Genomic DNA, 11,562 nt, shown 5'->3' with positions numbered 1-11,562 from the left:
AAATCTATATAAAAACTACCCGTATATCTGGTACATTTTCTTCTCTCCTATAGCTTTTGAAAAAATAATATGAGGCCAACCTATGGAGAATCCCTCTGCTGTTTGGCCCACATATAGACACGGGAATGTGAATATCATTTCCCGTTTACTTAAAAGAGCATATCTAGGCCACTAGCTCAATGGTTGAGCCTTTGTTTCTCAACCTTGCTTCACTTGTTTATTTGATCCGATGATCACCTTAATCAAGGCTGTTATCCAAGGATATACAAAATCCTTGAATGAGCTGTTTTTGAGATTGGCTACCTTGTTCGGATAATTTTATCCTAAAGAACCCCTTAGGATTGGCTACCCTGCTTGTATAGTATACTCTTATCAAATGAAATGGTTCTGGACATGAACGGAGGATAGCTATCCAAAGATAAAATAAACCCTGGCTTTTCATTCTTATTCAGGAGAACTTAAACGGTGGATGGCCGTGCAGGCTAAAAATACAAATAGGATCATCGTAAAAAAACAAAGAGGCCCACAATGTTTTGGAGATCTTAACCATTCATTTGTTGGGCCCTGACGTAGATAGGATGCACGCACTCAGAAAATCTTCTTCATAGAATCATCCTGACCCTCCGATTTGAGGTGTTTAAAAGGTCGGCACAGTATAGAAACCTCGACGAAACCTCGACGGATAGAGGGTTAGGATCATCCTATGGAAAAGATTTTCTGGGTCTTCCTTATGTCAGGGGCCCATTGTATTCTTAGCCGCTACATGTGGATGAACGGTCGTCCACCGTATAGGCATTATGCCTTATTCCTTCATTTTTATTTTTGCATGTCTTAATCTTATGGATGGTTGGGATATCCCCTCCTTATAAAAATAAAAGGAAAGAAGACAGATTCCCATCTCTTGACTTTCCTTTTTTCGAATCTGAAACACTAATATGGCAACAAAAACCATGTCCTTTTACTTTGATTTCCCCATTTTTTCTTTCTAAACCGAGCTTGAAAATGACCATCTTGCATTTGGGTTCTTCTCAGTTCTCATTTAGACAAAGTAAAGAACAAGCAAGTCAATGGTTCCTGACTGAGACGTGATATTCATGGAGATTATATATATAATTTGGGTGATGATAAATTCGCACCCCTTTACGATAATTCGCACCCTTGTAACGTGATTTGACGTCAAAAAGTGTTAAAGTCTCCCACAATTCACGTCATAAGGGGATATGGATCTCTTTCCAAATACACAGAATTCGAATGCTTTTGGCTCTTGTCGTTATTATCGTCATCGACCACTCTCTCTAAGTGGACCAGTGTTGGGGCCAAATATAGAAAGAAGCAAAGAAATAGCTAAAGAATAAGAATTTTAAACGAACAAAACTGATCTCTTAATATATATAAGATGCAGAACTTTGATTAATCACATCCTCATTCTCTGCAAACATGGCAACATACTTTCTGCAATTCTTTTCAAGCATGGCTTTTGCCACCATTGTACTGGGTTTCTTGGTTATGTTTTTTGTTTGGAGGTTTCTCATGAATCAGAGAAGAAACTCCAATAGCCCACCTGGTATTGTTAATTTCCCTTTGTATACTCAAATAGCCCACCACATTGATTCTCTTTAAGTGGGGTTTTTTGTTTGATTTTGATGTTACAAAATGTTCAATAGATGGAATACTAGGTGGGTTTTTCTAGGAAAAATTGAAATGAAGAAATGGGACTTTAAGTAATCAAATTGTTGTTTTACTAAGTGGGTTTCTTTTTAATCTTTTCTAGTGGTTCCTGGCTTACCTTTTCTTGGGACTGGTATCGTTGAAGGGCGGGCATGCATGGATCAATATCTATGAGGCAATCCACTCCATCTGAATATATGATAGATAAACCTATTTCCCTAAGTGGTTTTATTGGTTTTCTATGTTGCAAATCATCTTTAGGTTTATTTGAGTGGGCCTTTTTGTTGGGTTTTGTTACTTTTGTAGCTGGTTTTCTAAATGTATTAGAAATCAAATCTTTTTGATTTCCTAACGTGCATAGCATGTGCAGAGCAATTCTATTCCCTCAATCACGCCATGTGCAGAGCAATCATTTCGCCATCTAGTTGATGTTAATTAATTTTATATTCTTCTCCCTTTTGACTTACTTGTATATATATATATTAGGACTTTGGCATCAATAAGATACAAAGAAGAAATTCGGATTCATTTTTTTATCATGGTATCAGAGCATCCAGGCTCTTGAAATCATCCCTATTTTTTTTTCTTTTTCTTGGTTAGGAGAAGTCTTGCACCCAGTTCGGTGCATCCACACTTCACTCCTTCATTCCTTTTCTATTGATCCAATCACCAATCTGCTGTTTCAACCCAAGAGAAACACCTTTCGTGTCAGTCATTCTATTGACGGTCATTCCGTTGTTCCCTTCGGTGATCACTTCATCACCCACCTTCGGCAGTCACTTCCGTTTTTCCTTTTCGGCAATCAACGAAGATGGCTCCAGAAACTAATCAAATCACTACAACTGAAATGGGTAAGACCGATGATTCTCTTGGTCCTTTTTATTTACATCATTCAGATAATCCTGGAACAGTATTTGTATCTCAGCCATTAACGGGCGAGAATTACAATACTTGGAATAGAGCCATGATCATGGCTCTAAAAGCCAAAAACAAATTAAGTTTTGTTGACGGTTCAATTACAAAACCATCTAATACGACCGATTCAAATTATGCTCAATGGAATCGGTGTAATAGTATGGTCTTATCATGGCTGCTGAACTCATTATCTAAAGAAATTGCCACAAGTGTTATTTATGCTGATTCGGCCCATGAAGTATGGCAAGACCTTAAGGAGCGATTCTCCCAAGTCAATGCTCCAAGAATCTATCAAATTCAACGGGAAATCTCATCCCTTACACAAGAACAAATCTCTGTAGCAAGCTACTTTACCAAATTAAAAGGACATTGGGATGAGATCGCCATTCATAGGCCACCACCAACCTGTTCTTGTGGTGCCATGAAGAAATTGATGGATTATCAACAGGAAGATAAAGTAATGCATTTCTTGATGGGGCTTAATGATTCTTATGCTGCTATTCGCGGGCAAATCCTTCTTATGGATCCTTTGCCTTCAATCAATCGGGTCCTTTCCCCAATCCACAGAAGCTGCAGCCTTACTCGTAAAAGGAAAATTTAATAACAAAGCCATTAGATATGATGATCGTGATCACTGGGATAAAGGGAAGAAAGCTCAAGGATCCAAAGGTGACCGACCCAAGTGTGATCATTGTGGCTGGGTCGGGCACACCATTGAAAAATGTTACAAGATTTACGGGTATCCACCCGGCCATCGACTTCACAAGGAAAGTAATAAGCCACCCTCTTCCAATCAAGCGATGATTGTGTCTAATGAAAAGCCGCATAAGCTTCCTTTCACTACTAAAGAATGTCGCCAACTTTTGGATATGCTTCATGCTCGTCAGCTTCATGCTCCTCAGCCCATGGCTCACCTGGCAGGTACTTCACAACCAGGAACAAATCTCTCAGGTACCTCTCTTAGCTTGGCCTCATTTAATAATTCTACACCATGGATACTTGATACAGGAGCCACCGACCATATGGTTAGCTCTATTTCACTTTTGTCCTCCATCACTTCCATCGGAACCACCCCTGTTAAACTTCCTAATGGGAATCTTGCATCAGTTTCACATATTGGGACCGTGCTATTGTCACCATCGCTTGTATTAAAAGATGTGCTTTGTGTTCCATCTTTTAATTTCAACCTTATATCTGTTAGTAAGCTTACCCAATATTCCAATTGTTCCATAACTTTCTTTTCTGATTCTTGTGTTATTCAGGACCAGTCCTTGAGGACGATGATTGGAGCGGGTAAGGAGATGAATGGCCTTTACCATTTCTACCTCCCAAAGCCGACAGAATCTCATTCAGCAGCTCTTGTTTCTCCCTTTGATTTATGGCACAAGAGGATGGGACATCTTTCCAATAATCGCTTGAATTTTTTAGCTAAATATGTTTCAGATATTTCTATTTCGCATCCTACACATTGTGATGTTTGTCCTCTTGCTAAGCAGACTCGCCTTACTTTTCCTTTGAGTACTATTTCTACTGTTGAACCATTTCAATTGATTCATTGTGATATTTGGGGTGGTTATCGAGTGGCTTCCCTTAATGGTGCACACTACTTTTTAACCATTGTTGACGACTTTACTAGGTGCACGTGGGTATTTCTAATGCGACATAAAAGTGAAACCCGTCAACTACTTCAATCCTTTTTCGCCTTGGTTGAAACTCAATTTGGCTCCAAAATTAAGCAGATCCGAAGTGATAATGGGCCTGAATTTGCCATGCATTCTTTCTATCAAGAAAAGGGAATTGTTCATCAACAAAGTTGTGTTGCCACTCCACAACAAAATGGAGTTGTTGAACGAAAACATAGACATCTCTTAGAAGTTGCTCGAGCCTTAAGGTTTCAAGCTCATTTACCACTTCAGTTTTGGGGTGAATGTCTTCTCACAGCCACTTACCTCATTAACCGCACTCCTACACCCATCCTCTCTGGAAGAACGCCATACGAGGCTCTCTTTAATGTTAAACCCTCTTACTCCCACTTGCGCATTTTTGGTTGTCTATGTTACGCTAGCTCTTATGCTTCGAATCGTTCCAAATTTGATCCTCGCGCACGAAAATGTGTTTTTCTTGGATATCCACATGGTCAAAAAGGGTATAAAGTTTTTGATCTCAACACTCAAACCCTTTTTACCTCTCGGGATGTTATTTTTCATGAAGACATATTTCCTTATCAGTCTCGCAAATCCGATTCCTCATCACTGGTTCTACCTCTTCCATCACTAGATCTGGTTGACCATTCCGCTTCACCAGATCAAGTTAATCCTTCCAATTATCCTTCTTGTCCACTAGAGACGACTCCTACGCCTCATGAACCCTTGGCATCAACTCCTGCACCTCATAATCCTGGCCGACCAACACGTGATCGCCATCGCCCTACTTACTTGCAGGATTATCACTGTGAGCTTGCCGTTCATCCCTCTCCTAATCCGTCGCTTCCCTCATCGGCCGGAACTACAGTAAGCACTAATCACCCAATCTCTCATTTTCTTTCTTATGATAAACTCTCCTCATCTCACCAAACCTTCTCTGTAGCTATCTCTTCCATTGTAGAACCACAGTTTTTTCGGCAAGCTGTTCAAGATCCACAATGGTGTGAGGCCATGGCTCTTGAAATTCAAGCATTGGAAGCTAACAACACTTGGACACTCACCTCCTTGCCGCCTGACAAGAAACCCATTGGCTGCAAATGGGTGTACAAGGTCAAATACAATTCCGATGGGTCTGTTGAACGCTACAAGGCTCGCTTGGTAGCAAAAGGATACAATCAAAAGGAAGGATTGGATTACCATGAAACATTTGCCCCGGTTGCAAAGCTTGTCACCGTTCGATGCTTATTAGCTATTGCAGCGATTCATAATTGGCATCTTCACCAGTTAGACGTTAACAATGCATTTTTGCATGGGGACCTTGACGAGGAAGTATACATGGAGATTCCTCCTGGGTTTGCCCGAAAGGGGGAGACTCGGGTCTGTCGTCTTAACAAATCTTTATATGGGTTGAAGCAAGCCTCTCGACAATGGTTTGCAAAGTTTTCAGCAGCTCTTCTTGATGCTGGTTACAAACAGTCCACGGCCGACTATTCCTTGTTCACTCAATCCGCTGGGACTTCCTTCACCGCAGTACTTGTATATGTCGATGACCTCATTCTTGCAGGCAATGATTTGAGTTCCATTAAAGCTCTCAAAAATTTCCTTCATACCCGCTTCAAGATCAAGGATCTTGGTCGACTTAAATTCTTCTTAGGTATTGAAGTTGCTCGCTCTCGCCAAGGTATTTGTCTCTCACAGCGGAAATATACTTTGGAAATCCTGGATGAAGCCGGTCTGCTTGGATCACGTCCCGCAACATTTCCCATGGAGCAGAATCTCACCCTCACAAACGATAAGGGGACATTACTTTCTGACCCCTCTCACTATCGTCGTCTCATAGGCCGTCTCATTTATCTCACCATTACACGGCCGGATATCGTTTATTCTGTCCAAATTCTTAGCCAATTCATGGACAAACCACGCCAACCACACCTTGACGCTGCTCATCGCGTTCTCCGTTATCTGAAGCACACACCCGGACAGGGCATCTTACTCTCATCCTCTAGCTCCCTTCAACTTACTGCCTTCTGCGACTCAGATTGGGGTCGTTGCACAGAGTCTCGACGCTCCATTACAGGCTATTGTGTTTTGTTGGGTGCTTCTCCAATTTCCTGGAAATCTAAGAAGCAATCTACTGTTTCCCGCTCATCTGCCGAAGCCGAATATCGAGCCATGGCCAGTACTTGTTGTGAGATTACATGGCTAATTCATTTATTGCAAGATCTTCAACTTCATCACCCACAACCAGTTGTTCTGTTTTGTGATAATAAAGCTGCTTTACACATAGCCGCCAATCCCGTTTTCCATGAACGGACGAAACACATTGAAATTGATTGTCATATTATTCGTGAGAAAGTCCAATCCGGTTTGATCCGCACAGCTTACATCTCCACTGCCCATCAACCAGCGGATGTATTTACCAAACCTCTCGGCGCATCTCAATTTTATTATCTCATTCGCAAGTTGGGCATTCACAATATCCATACCCACCTTGAGGGGGAGTATTAGAAATCAAATCTTTTTGATTTCCTAACGTGCATAGCATGTGCAGAGCAATTCTATTCCCTCAATCACGCCATGTGCAGAGCAATCATTTCGCCATCTAGTTGATGTTAATTAATTTTATATTCTTCTCCCTTTTGACTTACTTGTATATATATATATTAGGACTTTGGCATCAATAAGATACAAAGAAGAAATTCGGATTCATTTTTTTATCAAAATGGGTTTCTGTTGGTGGGCTTTGCAGCTATAAATCAATCAGCAGATTTTCCAACTGGGTTTTGACTTCTTGTAGTTGTGATTTGTGAAACATCAACATATGTTCTTTTTTTTTTTTTAAATTTGGGATTTTGTTGAATTTTGTAGCTGTTCCTGGCCTACCATTGATTGGGAACTTGCTTCAATTGAAGGCTAAAAACCCCACCAGACATTTGCTAAATGGGCTGAGACTTATGGGCCAATCTACACTATTAGAACTGGAGCTTCTAGTGTTGTGGTGCTCAACTCAGCAGAACTTGCAAAAGAGGTATTGCTCACATCTTTTCCCCTTTTTCTTTGATTACTATCTTTCTTTATTTCCTTTTTCTTTTCCCTGTAATTGGATTGTTGTGATTGGAGTCATATAAAATGCTATTCCACTTCTTTAATTCCCCCCCCCCCCCCCCCCCCCCCCCCCCCCGCGTTTTGGCTATTTGGTAAGAAAATTGAAAATAGTTGAGCATAAAAATAGTAAAAAATGAATATTTTAAATTTTCACAAAGGAAGGGTATTCCCAAGATCTATTCAGATGTTGCTGGATCTTTGGAGCTTTGTGCCTTGGAAAAGAAAGGGTAAAATCTTATGGGAAGCTTGTTTGCTTGCTACTTGGTGCGTAGTATAGAAGGAGAGAAATGCTAGGGTGTTTGAGGGGGTATCCAAATCTCCTCATTATCTGTTTATGCGCATTATTGCGGTGGCTATAGCATTGACGAGATGTCACCCATCGTTTCGGTTTGTATCGGCTTATGATCTCTGGGAAGGTCGGCGAGAGTGTGCTTTAGCAGTGAGAGGGCTACTATCATTGTCCATAGCTGGGAACCACCTCCTAATGGGGTGCTAAAATTGAACTTTGATGGTGCTTATTTTGGGAATCCGGGTTTGGCCGGGGTGGGAGGCTTATGTCGGGATGGTAGTGGCAAGGTGCTTTGGGCCTTTTGCGGTCTGATTGGAGAGTGTGATGCAACGGAGGCGGAAGTCAAAGCAGCTTTTCAAGGACTAAAAAAGATTAGGAGGGATAGTTTGAAGAACTTAATTGTTGAAGGGGATTCTCTAAATGTGATCCGATGGTTGAAGGGTGGGGTAGTTCCTCCTTGGAGATTCTTAGCTCTTTTTGATGAAATGGAGGAAATAATAGCGGAATCAAATATTGAATTGAACCATGTTTGGAGGTCCGCAAATGAGAAGGCGGATTTGTTGGTTAGGAGAGGGGTGGGGAGCGATTTTTTGAGATGGTTTGATCATCTTCCTCCTTGAGGTGTCCTTTGCGTTGTTCTCTTTTTTCTGTTTCTTTTTATCTTTCTGTATTCTTGGGTTTTCCCTTCTCGCACCACCCCCCACCCCCCTTCAATATTATTCGACATTTCAAAAAAAAAAATTTTTTTTTTCACAAAGGAAGAAACAAATTCCTCAGACATTGAATTATTTTATTGATCTCTACAGAAGCTTGGGTTCAACCACAAGGCTTAAAAATAATGAAACCAAATAAAAATATCAGAAAATAGACAAGAAAAATGATCTTGGCCTTGGACCAAGAGAGAATTTTTTTACTAGTTCTTGTATGACAAGAATACCCTCATGTACAAAACAACCAACTTCCGTACTTTAAGCTTGGCCAAGGTTGATTGAATAGTTCCCCAAATTTATTTTTCATTTTGTCTTATTTTCCTTTGGGTTTTCCAGAATTATACATAATGGACACATGTACTTTTTTTCCTGTTGATCTAATGCTTGAAATATGGAGGCAAATTATAACTTCAACGTGATGATGGACTGTGGATTTGGGCCATAGTTTCAAAACTCCCCCACTTAATCATGGACTCCCCCGAGTCGACTCCCTCTTCGCTTAGCCGTGTTCTTGTCCTCGTCCTCGTCCTCGTTTTGCCCTACAAATCCAATCAAAACTCCTTTGACTCTCTCGAGTTATGACCGTGTCAACCGAGTACTCAACCATGTTGGGTCGAGTCAACTAGGATTTGCATCGGCCCCGTTTTGACCTGCATCTGCGTTTTGAGAAACACTGATTTGGGCTGCAGCTGTATGGAATCCTCATAATCCTCTATCGGTATGTTTTTGCAGGCTCTGGTGACTAGATTCTCATCTATCTCAACAAGGAAGCTTACAAATGCATTGACATTACTCACAGCTGATAAAACCATGGTTGCCATGAGCGACTATGGCGAGTTTCATAAGATGGTAAAGCAGTATATACTTGCAAGTGTTTTGGGAACAAATGCTCAGGTCTGCTTTTACTAAGTTCTCCCCTCTACAACCAAATATCCAGTGGAACTTCACATGATTATCTACTTTGTTCTCACTTCAGTGTGTTTTAAGATCAAAGTATTTTGTGTATTGGATTTCATTTGTGTGTCTGAATGGATATCTCAAGTATCTATTTTCTTCGATATCAGAAGAGAAATCGGTGTCACAGAGACACCATGATAGAGAATACCACAAAATGCTTGCACACAAATGTCAGGGAAAATCCTCTTCATCCAGTAAACCTTAGAGAGATATTCAAAAAGGAACTTTTTCGATTAGCTCTGAAACAAGTAAGTTTTCTTCTGAGATTTTGCAACTCTGTTTTGCTTTTAAATTTAAAGATTGAATACAAACAACGAAAAATGAATTGAATTTTCAGGCTCTGGGAAAAGATGTGGAATCCATTTATGTGGAGGAGCTTGGGACTGAACTGTCGAAACAAGAAATGTTTGATGTCTTAGTGGTTGATCCAATGATGGGTGCAATTGAGGTCGATTGGAGAGACTTCTTCCCATATCTGAGTTGGGTTCCTAACAAGAGTATGGAAATGAGAATCAAGCGAATGGCTACCCGCAAGTTTGCAGTGACAAAAGCCATGATCCAGGATCAGAAAAAACGAATTGCTTCAGGGGAGGTTGCTAAATTTCTATTCTTCTTTATTTCACTCTATCCAGTTCTTTCCCTTACTACTATAATATTCAATGTCTCAGTTTTGTTATATTTTATAATTGGGATCTTGAACAGGTAATAGACTGTTATCTAGACTTCCTGCTCTCTGAAGCAAAAACACTGAAAGATGAACAGATAACCATGTTGGTTTGGGAAGCAATAATTGAGAGCTCTGATACTACTTTGGTCACGACCGAATGGGCTATGTATGAACTTGCTAAGAATCCAAAGTATCAGGTGGGTCTCTTACTTAAACCAATTCTCATTCCCATCTTTACAAAGTTTTCCATATTTCTGATTGTTGTTGTTGTTGTTCTAGGATCGCCTTTACAGGGAAATTCAAGAAATTTGTGGGTCAGAGAAGATTACAGAGGGCCATTTGCCTCACCTACAAAACTTGAGTGCTGTTTTCCATGAAACTCTTAGGAAGCATTCTCCAGTTCCAATCATTCCTCTAAGATACGCACACGAGGATACACAACTAGGAGGGTACCGCATCCCTGCTGGCAGCGAGGTTGATATTTTTTTGTAAACCATTTAGTGGCTTCAAGGTTCTGTTTATAAGGTTTCATTACTAACTGCATAAAGTCAAATTTTTTTGCAGATTGCCATCAACATATATGGATGCAACATGGACAAAAAGGCGTGGGATGAGCCTGAAGAGTGGAAGCCTGAGAGATTTCTGGTGAAGGGGAATGGGTCAATAGATTTGTTCCAGACAATGGCTTTTGGTGGGGGGAGAAGAGTCTGCGCTGGAGCTTTGCAGGCAATGTTGAATTCTTGTACAGCCATTGGTAGATTTGTACAGGAGTTTCAGTGGAGACTGAAAGAAGGAGAGGAAGAGGATGTAGACACTGTTCAGCTCACAACCCACAAGCTCCAACCAATGCAAGCTATCATAACACCAAGAGATGGAGCATGACTCACTTTGGCTGAATCCTTTATCTTCCTGATATTGCGAGCATCTGTCGGCCTCTACGTGTTGTCTGCCTATCCATTTTATGTGTCTGATTTTATGTAGATGTGAATGGTTTGACTCATAAACCAATAATAATTTCGGGTAGATAATGAAAATAAACATTTATGATGTGAAACTACCAATTACTCTAAAAATTGAAGCCGTTGGAGATGGTGTTATTTAATCATTTATACTTTAACACTCCCCCTCATTGTGTGTCCCCTCTTTTTAGGGTTGGCCTACACGTGGCATATGTGGCCTCTCTTTTGGGTAGGCCATTACATTTGGATTTTCAATACCAAGTAGTTTTGAACCAATGACCTTTGCTCTAATGCTACCTGTCACGGGCTTTTTGTTTTCACAGTGGACAAACCCGTGCGGTGTCCCAACATACGCATATGCTAAGGCTGGCCTTTACCCGTGCAAGGCTATGAAGGCTCTACACGTCCAACATCTCTTGATACTTCACTTGTGCACATGATCAATGAGCTGTTCAACATGCTACTACATTTGGATTTTCAATACCAAGTAGTTTTGAACCGATGACCTTTGCTCTAATGCTACCTGTCACGGGCTTTTTGTTTTCACAGTGGACAAACCCATGCGGTGTCCCAACATACGCATATGCTAAGGCCGGCCTTTACCCGTGCAAGGCTATGAAGGCTCTACGCGTCCAACATCTCTTGATAC

The 11,562-nt window shown here is 40.8% G+C and overlaps 1 pseudogene across 1 annotated transcript; it reads left to right on the top strand.

Annotated features, from left to right (window-relative positions):
• The first annotated feature begins 1,402 nt into the window (after window positions 1-1,402).
• LOC143847431 (ent-kaurene oxidase-like) lies at window positions 1,403-11,046 on the top strand (annotated as a pseudogene). The gene is made up of 8 exons (XR_013235046.1): window positions 1,403-1,564; window positions 7,095-7,254; window positions 9,063-9,224; window positions 9,395-9,535; window positions 9,625-9,879; window positions 9,990-10,151; window positions 10,234-10,428; window positions 10,519-11,046. The product of XR_013235046.1 is annotated as an ent-kaurene oxidase-like (transcript).
• Window positions 11,047-11,562: the final 516 nt, after the last annotated feature.

This window comes from Tasmannia lanceolata, unplaced genomic scaffold (genome assembly GCF_043159265.1).
Source record: "Tasmannia lanceolata isolate RefF3 unplaced genomic scaffold, GAP_Taslan_0.1 ptg000003l, whole genome shotgun sequence".
In the NCBI taxonomy this organism is placed as follows: Eukaryota; Viridiplantae; Streptophyta; class Magnoliopsida; order Canellales; family Winteraceae; genus Tasmannia; species Tasmannia lanceolata.
This window is presented reverse-complemented; position numbering and strand designations above follow the sequence as displayed.